General features: G+C 40.0%; 1 protein-coding gene across 3 annotated transcripts in view; it reads right to left on the bottom strand.

Annotated features, from left to right (window-relative positions):
• Window positions 1-8207, bottom strand: part of Ift25 (intraflagellar transport 25) — a 29832-nt gene that overhangs the window by 20599 nt on the left and 1026 nt on the right. Inside the window, exon 1 of one of the 3 annotated variants that reach the window (XM_052176915.1) lies at window positions 7341-7406. The exons of the other annotated variants lie outside the window; for them this stretch is intronic. The gene's annotated coding sequence lies outside the window, so the exon portion shown is untranslated. Of the gene's footprint in view, window positions 1-7340; window positions 7407-8207 lie in introns of those variants that run through there. 3 annotated transcript variants of the gene reach the window in all.

Below are 8207 nucleotides of genomic sequence, written 5' to 3'. Positions count from 1 at the left end.
ATGAAATAAGGAAAGTGATAACCTTACTTAAAAAAATTTGAACTATAGGCTGGAGAGATGGCTTAGTGGTTAAGAGCACTAACTATTCCCAGAGGTCCTGAGTTCATCCCAGCAATCGTATGGTGACTCACAACCATCTATAGTAGGATCCAATGTCCATTTCTGGTGTGTCTGAAGATAGCGACAGTGTACTCATATACATAATAAATAAAAAAAAATTCTGAGCTAGTCATCTAGTCATCTCTGCTGAAGGAATCTTATTGAGGTCCACTACAGAAGATATTGGAGGGTGAAACAGAGAAAAGAGTCTCTCAGATCTTATCCTCTGCTTCACATACCTGTTCTGATGTAGATAGATAGATGCATAGTAACCAGACATGTATGTGTATGTGTCCGTGCATGCGTGCGTGCGTTGTGTGTTTACCTCCTTTGAGACAGGGTTGGTCATTGGTACCTCTCCAGCACTGAGCTGACTAGCACATGCCATCTGGCTTTTTTATATGGGTTCCAGGGATCAGAGTTCAGTTCCTAGCACCTACACTGAGCAACTCACAAGTACACACACACACACACACACACACACACGCACACGCACACGCACGCGCGCATACGCACATGCACATCTTAGAAATAGTCTACAAATTCTATTTTATGTGTCTTTATAATTGCTTTCTCCCAAGCCATACTTGATTTTTCTTTTTTAACTTTGTTTTTGCCGGGCAGTGGTGGTGCACACCTTTAATCCCAGCACTTGGGAGGCAGAGGCAGGTGGATTTCTGGGTTTGAGGCAAGCCTGGTCTACAGAGTGAATTCCAGGACAGCCAGGGCTACACAGAGAAACCCTGTCTTGAAAAACCAACCAAACAAACAAGCAAACAAACAAAAACAAAAAGAAAAAACCCTTTGTTTTTGAAACAGGCTCTTGCTATTAGCTCAAACTCAAATCCTCCTGACTCAACCTCCTGACTGCTAGGATTATAGATATGTTCCACCATCCTCGGTTTATGGCTTGGGCTTTGGTTTTGATGTAAGAGTTGCCTACTGAACTATAACATGCACACACAAAAAGGGACCAAATCACAAGCAATGTATTCAACAAAGCTTTACAAATCAAACCCATTAAGTAAAGAAATATTGGAGCTTGTGAAAAGCTTTCGTCATCCCTTCCCAATTACTACCTCTCCCCGTTCCCCACAGGAGCAGAGGTCCTAGTCCAACACTGTGGGTGAAGTCTGTCTAGATCTCATGGACTTGGAATCACAGTTCTGGCTTATTTGTAGCTGGCATCTTTCCCTCAGTGTATTTGTGAGCTCTATCAACATTGTATGCATGTTAAGCACAGTTAGGTGCAGCTGCAGCACAGCCCCCATGCATGTCACCTGAGATGAGATCAAAGAAACAAGCCCACCCCCACCCCACCTGTGAGGCTCCCCGGAAGCTGCCGCTAGCTGAGAGGCAAAGAAAGGTGTCTTTAGTCTCATGTACATAGGAGACAGGCACAATGAAGGACAAACTAAGCTTACCACTTAATTGTTTGAAATAAGAAGTAAATTAAATGTATTTAAAATTGCAACATGGTCTAAAGAAGCAGAGGAATTGATTAGTCCCTTATGCCATCTCCCAGATAAAGGAAAAGATATGAAAATGTGAACCCTCTAGGGGGAAAAAATTGCCTGTTTACTACTACCTTCTGTTGAAGACACTGAATCAAACAAGGTTAGAAGCCGCTCAACAGATGACTCAGGTGCTGGTGGTACTCATGCACTAATTTATATCAGAAGACACAAAGATACCTATATAGAAATAATTTAAGCTGGGCGGTGGTGGCGCACGCCTGTAATCACAGCACTTGGGAGGCAGAGGCAGGCGGATTTCTGAGTTCGAGGTCAGCCTGGTCTACAGAGTGAGTTCCAGGATAGCCAGGGCTACACAGAGAAACCCTGTCTCAAAAAAACAAAAAAAAACAAAAAAAAAAGAAAGAATTTAGAAAGAACATAGATAAAATGGGTGAACAGAAAGTGAGTTTTACAAGAGAAATGAAAACTCAAAAGGAACAACACAAAAATTCAGAAATTGAAAAATACAGTTATGTAAAGTTTTTTTAAAAAAATGTTAGCTAGGCCTAACATCTGATAGAATTTAGCATTAATCAAAGATCAGTGGACTAGCAAGATGGCTCAGTCAGGAAGGGCTCTTCCAGTCACGCCTAATGTGAGTTCAATCCCTAGAACACATACATGTACGTGGTACACAGACATGCAGGCAAAACACCCATTCACATAAAATTTTAAAAAATTAACTTAAAAGATAAATAAGTGAACAGAGCATCAGACCTATAAAATAATATCAACCAGTCTGAAATGTGCACAGTCGGAATTGATATCTTAGGACAGGGATGCTGAATAGTGCAGAAGAAAAACATGAAGAAGGATGATTAACATTTCCCCAAATCTAAAATATAAATTTACAACTGCAAATACCCCTGAAATTTAAATTGAACAAACACAGAGAAGATTTTACTTAGGCACGATTAGTCTATTGCTGAAAGAAAAAGATAAAAAAGCAAAGCAATCAGAGCAAAAACCACAATAACATATCTCTGGAAACATTGACCCTCCAGAGGTGTACTTTACTAATATAGGTGGAGTTTAGTCCAATCAAGATTAACCATTGCACTAAATGTCTCTAGATTCGACCTAGCTCTGTAAGAAAGAAAGCACTGGTGATGTTAAATACACTGTTAACAAAGAATATGTTTTAGAGAAGCTAGCTTAACACTCTCTTTAAAGGACTCTGGATCTGGGCTGCAAGCGTGACTCAGATGTAAGAAGTCCTGGGTTGTATCGCCAGCAGCAAAACAAGAAAAACAGAAAAGACTTCCAGAGTCTACTGAATGACCTAAAAAATAATAGCAATGAAAAGTAGAGACTGAAGAGGCGCAGAGGTAGAAAATATGAGCCTGGTATAATGACACACCTGTAATTCAAGTACTCAGGCGGAGGAGGCAAGATGGTCAGAAGCTCAGGTCTATCCTAGTGTATAAGCAAGCTGGACACCAACCTGGCTATATGAGACCTTTCTCAAACAAAACCAAAGCAGCCGGACGGTGGTGGCGCATGCCTGTAATCCCAGCACTTGGGAGGCAGAGGTAGGCGGATTTCTGAGTTCGAGGCCAGCCAGGTCTACAGAGTGAGTTCCAGGACAGCCAGGGCTACAAAGAGAAACCCTGTCTCAAAAAAACAAAATAAAAAAAACAAACAAGCAAAACAAAACAAATATATAATATGAAGCAAGAAGAAGGTAATGAAATGACATGCATAGATCATGTTAGTAAAATTCTTAACACTGAACATGAAGCAAAATAATATTAACTCAAAATAGATGGGGTGGTGGTGGAGGGTAGGAAAACAGCTCAGCGGTAGAATACTGGCCCAACATGCCAATGGCTTGGGTTAGATTCCATCACTGTGAAACCAAACAGAGACAAACAAGGAGAAACACTAGGATGTTAAGGATTCATGTCATAATCTTAGGATTGTATAGTAACCAATAAAGATAAAACCAACAGATATAGAAAGAAGTCTTCTTTAGGTCAAATGGTGCGAGTTTGGACTTTACTATAACTACAGTGGGAGGTGGTGGGGCCTGTAAGAGATGAAACCTACTGGGAAGGGACAGGTCACAATGGCCCTCTCTCAGTGACTACCAATAAGGGTCTCAGAGAGCAGGCTGTGTCTCTAGTAGATTCATTTCCCCACTCTCCTACTTCCACCTCTGGCCTTGTGGACTCTCTTTTCCCTACATGCTATCTATCACCTATTAGATCCTTACCTACACCAGGCAGATGTTAACAAGTTCTTGGCTCTCCAGAACAATGTGTTAAATAAACCTACTTCCTTGACAAGTCACCCAGCTTCACGTATCTTATTATAGGAACACAGACTAAGATAAAAGCCAATAGGTGAGAAAAAATACAATACCAGAAAAACATTTGACTATACTAAGAGGGCAGAACACAAATTTAAACATAAATACAGTATCTTTCCACTTACTGTTGATAAACTAAGCACTACCTTATTAGACTGGATTTAAAAATCAACCAAATAGGGATGGGGAGATGGCTCAGCGGTTAAGAGCACCCGACTGCTCTTCCAGAGGTCCTCAGTTCAATTCCCAGCAACCACATGGTGGCTCACAACCATCTATAATGGAATCTGATGCCCTCTACTGGTGTGTCTGAAGAGAGCAATGGTGTACTCATATAAATAAATAAATAAATAAATAAATAAATAAATAAATAAAATCTTTAAAAAAAAAATAGCCGGTGGCGGTGGCACAAGCCTTTAATCCCAGCACTCTGAGAGGCAGAGGCAGGCGGATTCCTGAGTTCGAGGCCAGCCTGGTCTACAGAGTGAGTTCCAGGCCAGCCACGGCTACACAGAGAAACCCTGTCTCAAAAAAACCAAATCCAAAACAAACAAACAAACAAACAAACAAACAAACAAATAAAATCAACCAAATAGCCAGGTGGTAGTGGTGGCAGCAGCAGCGACAATGACGTTGACAACGACATCGACAATGACGATGACGATGGTGCACGCCTGTAATCCCAGCACTCTGGGAGGCAGAGGCAGGCGGATTTCTGAGTTCAAGACCAGCCTGGTCTACAGAGTGAGTTCCAGGACAGCCAGGGCTATACAGAGAAATCTTGTCTCGAAAAAATCAAATCCAAAAAAGCAAAAACAAAAACAAAAATGAACCAAATAATTTTTTGAGACATACTTTAACTTTATAAAGACACAGACTGAAAGCAAATAATAGAATACAAATAGAATATTTTGTTTTTCGTCTTTCTTCCTTCCTAGAAAATGTCTTTTTATTTAGCCTAAGCTGGCTTTGAACTGGTGCAAGTGTACACACACAGAGATACACAGACACACAGACACACACACACACAGAGACAGAGACAGAGAGACAGAGAGAGAGGCAAAGACATAAAGGGGTTATTTGATCCATACCGGATTAAGTGTTTATAGGGTTTGTTTTTTTGTTTGCTTATTTTTAAAAACAAGTTTTCACTATGTTTAGAATGCTGGCCTCACACCTGTGATTCTTCTGCCTTAGCCTCCCCAGTGCTAGACTCGCAGGTGTGTACCCGTGTGCCACCCAGCACAGCTCTAGAGCCAGTTTTAAAATTCCAACATTGGTAGTTCTTGAACCATTTTTACAATTTAAATACTTTTTAATAATGTTATTTATTATTACTGAGTGTTATGTATGCTGTTTATGTAGGTGTGAGTTTCCTAGTGACTGTGAAACTTTGAGGACAACTCTGAAACGTTAGTCAGTTCTCGCCTCCCACCTTGATGTGGTTCTGGGGACCAAACTCAAATGGCCCAGGCTATGTACCAAGCACTTTCCCTGCTGAGCCATCTTTAGGCCTTATGTTGCCGGGTGGTGGTGGCACACACCTTTAATCCCAGCACTTGGGAGGCAGAGGCAGGAGGATTTCTGAGTTCAAGGCCAGCTTGGTCTACAGAGTGAGTTCCAGGATAGCCAGGGCTACACAGAGAAACCCTGTCTCGAAAAATAAAACAAACAAACAAACAAACAAACAAAAGGCCTTATGTTAATTACTGATAGCTTTTATTTTATTTCTTTTTAGTATTTATATTAGCAAAATGTTCACTTTCTATTAAAGATCAAAACAGTATCAAGAGTACTAAGAGCTGCAGTCATAAGGTGAGAGACATATTCTAACATTTCTGTGTGCATTTTTCTTGACTAATCTAACCACAACCTTTATGCTACTGATACTAGAAAACTGGTATTGGATGAATATTGTTAATTCTTAAAGATGAGGAAAATGGAGAACTCTCTCTCTCTCTCTCTCACACACACACACACACACACACACACACATGCTGATGGACCTAGATGCTAATTATAAACAAAACTCTTAGTTTATTACAAATTGAAAATGTGGACACAAGTAAGTTAAAATTGAAAGTAATAATAATATTAACTATCAAGTTACACCAAAGTAACTTTCTTTTTTCCCCTTAGAGTTCCTAACAATTAGGAATATGTTTGTTTCTGAAAAATTTAATAAAATATTTTCAAAGATACTCTTTGGTCCAGGAAAATATAGGCTGAATGACAGACAATACTTCAGCAATTACTAATAGCTCTTTAAATAGCTACATTCAGAATGATTATTAGCAAAACAAAATGAACTTGTACTACTCAGCCCTTCTTAAAATTTAAATTTATTTTTATAGGCTAAGAATTAAACCTATGCTAGAATGCTAGGATGCTAGGCACATGATCTACTGTTGAGCTATCATCTCATCCAAAACTTTTGCGGCTTGGCATAGTGGTACAGATCTGTAATCAAAGCATATGGGAGGCCAAAAGCAAGATTATCACAAGTGGGCAGGGAGCCTGGGCTACATAGTAAACTCCAGGCCATCCTCAGCTACAGAGTAAGATCCTATTGCCAAAGGAAGCAGGAGCAGCACTACGTAAAGGTATTTGAAATAACATCGTTGTTAAATATGGGCACAGGTGTGCATATCAATTCTATAGACACTGAATAGAATTGGCCCTCAAAAGAAATGCTAGAGGGGCCCAGCAGTGGTGGTGCATGTCTTTAATCCCAGCACTTGGGAGGCAGAGGCAGGTCTATTTCTGAGTTCGAGGCCAGCCTGATCTACAGAGTGAGTTCCAGGACAGCCAGGGCTATACAGAGAAACCCTGTCTCAAAAAACAAAATACCAAAACAAAACAAAATGCTGGAGGGGCAGGGGTGTATAGTACAGTTTGTACAACGTGTGCTTAGCATGTTCATGATCCTGGGTTCAGTGAAGGAGAGGGAGGGGGAGAGAGGTGGGAAAAAAGGGGAGAGAGATCAGGACAGAACAGTGTCATTGGCCCAAGGTATGTTCACCATTTACATATTGTCTATGGCTGCCTTTGTGTAGGAGAACTGAGTAGCTGTCACAGACTATAAAGCCTAAAATATTATTTGGCCCTTTATGATCTTTGATCTAGATGTATTAAAATTTAACTTGCTTAGTCCATGACAAAATCAACATAAGACAAGATGGTCCCAAAGGTAAAATTTAAAAGTGTTACTTTAGATTTACTAAAAGTTAGCCAATGGGAAAGTGCCAATGGGCCCCAGATTTGATATCCAAAAGCCTAACAAAACAAAACACAACTTAAGACGTTAAAGAGGTAGTACATTCCATCAAAATATTTAAACATCAATAGGGGTCCTCTTGTACTAGGGCCAAGGCACTTATACAGCTGATACGGCAAGCTGAGAAGAGACTTACAACGAGCAGCTGGGTGCTAACAATGTGATTCCCATCCAGGATATGGCATGCAGTTCTGAACCTTTCAAAGACATTATTAAGCTCCATACTGTTTGAGGGAGATTAAAACAAAACAAAATAAAACAAACAAACAAACAAAAAACCTCATGAGCATGCTACCCCAAATGAATAAATGTAATAAACAAACATTTCTTTCTTTCTTTCTTTCTTTCTTTCTTTCTTTCTTTCTTTCTTTCTTTCTTTCTTTCTTTCTTTCGGTTTTTGGTTTTCAAGACAGGGTTTCTCTGTCTGGTCCTGGCTGTCCTGGAACTTACTCTGTAGACCAGACTGGCCTCAAACTCAGAAATCTGCCTGCCTCTGCCTCCCAAGTGCTGGGATTACAGGCGTGCGCCACCATGCCCGGCTATAAACAAGCATTTTAAAAAACTCCCAGTGCCCACCCCAGTCATGCATATACTAAAAATGCACACCCCCTGCAAAAGGATGACAAACAAATCTGTGGTGTTTTTATATTTTCTAATTCTGCTTTTACTATCTGAATTGGTGTGAATGTCTCAAAACAGGTAAATTCAGAATGTATATCTCATATGGATAACTCATGTGTAAGGAAGAATCAATGCATTTCCAAAAGAATCCCAAGTCAGGGATGATGTCCCATATACTGTGAAGGTCATGGCTGGAGATTAGAAGTGAGTTTAAGGCTTTCCAGGGCTACAATAGACCTGCTCTCAAAAAAACCAAAATACAGTTATCATTTAGGGAAACATTCTCATATCTATGTATATATAGTAGATGAATAAGATACAGTGTGCAGTGTGTTCTCTTCAAATTTTAAGGTTTTTTTTTTTAACCTCATTCTTAAATGAT

This window comes from Apodemus sylvaticus, chromosome 3 (assembly GCF_947179515.1).
Source record: "Apodemus sylvaticus chromosome 3, mApoSyl1.1, whole genome shotgun sequence".
In the NCBI taxonomy this organism is placed as follows: Eukaryota; Metazoa; Chordata; class Mammalia; order Rodentia; family Muridae; genus Apodemus; species Apodemus sylvaticus.
This window is presented reverse-complemented; position numbering and strand designations above follow the sequence as displayed.